Source organism: Callorhinus ursinus, unplaced genomic scaffold, assembly GCF_003265705.2.
Source record: "Callorhinus ursinus isolate GAN/ISIS: 27379988/994484 unplaced genomic scaffold, GSC_fseal_2.0 scaffold6, whole genome shotgun sequence".
NCBI lineage: Eukaryota > Metazoa > Chordata > Mammalia > Carnivora > Otariidae > Callorhinus > Callorhinus ursinus.
Genome location: NW_027397068.1, coordinates 45486087 through 45486582, shown reverse-complemented (window position 1 = coordinate 45486582; position 496 = coordinate 45486087). Strand labels below are relative to the sequence as shown.

The 496-nt window shown below is 38.3% G+C and overlaps 1 protein-coding gene across 4 annotated transcripts in view; it reads left to right on the top strand.

Moving 5' to 3' along the window:
• PTPRK (protein tyrosine phosphatase receptor type K) overlaps positions 1–496 on the top strand; it is a 552323-nt gene that overhangs the window by 23997 nt on the left and 527830 nt on the right. The gene's annotated exons all lie outside the window — the stretch shown is intronic.

Below are 496 nucleotides of genomic sequence, written 5' to 3'. Positions count from 1 at the left end.
CCTGAGTTGAAGGCAGATGCTTAGCTGACTGAGCCACCCAGGCGCCCCCATCTCTACAGTCTTGAAGTGTTAAGTTTGCTGTAGCATTCAGTCTGGGGCCCACCTTACCTGACCCATCAACCCCTGGAATCCTTTGAATTAAAGCCATTCAGGATACTGTTCCAATGTGAAACAGACTTTCCAGGCAATGTAGTGGAGGGAAGGAGTGCGGTAGTACTATCCTGCTAGAGTGCATGGTCATAGTCCTATAAATTACTATTAGCTTAAAAGCCACGTTAAACTTGATTGTTAAATTCTCATCAACCTGATCTTTCATAGGCAAAAATCAAAATGAAGCAGTAGGAAAAATTTATTTTATAACCTCATATTAACTCTGAATATTTCAAGAATGGACAGTTGTTTTTACCTGGAATTTTAAAAGGGTTTCTTCCTTGGAGTGTATAGGAAGTACACTCTTTTTTTTTTTTTTAAGATTTTATTTATTTATTTGACAGAG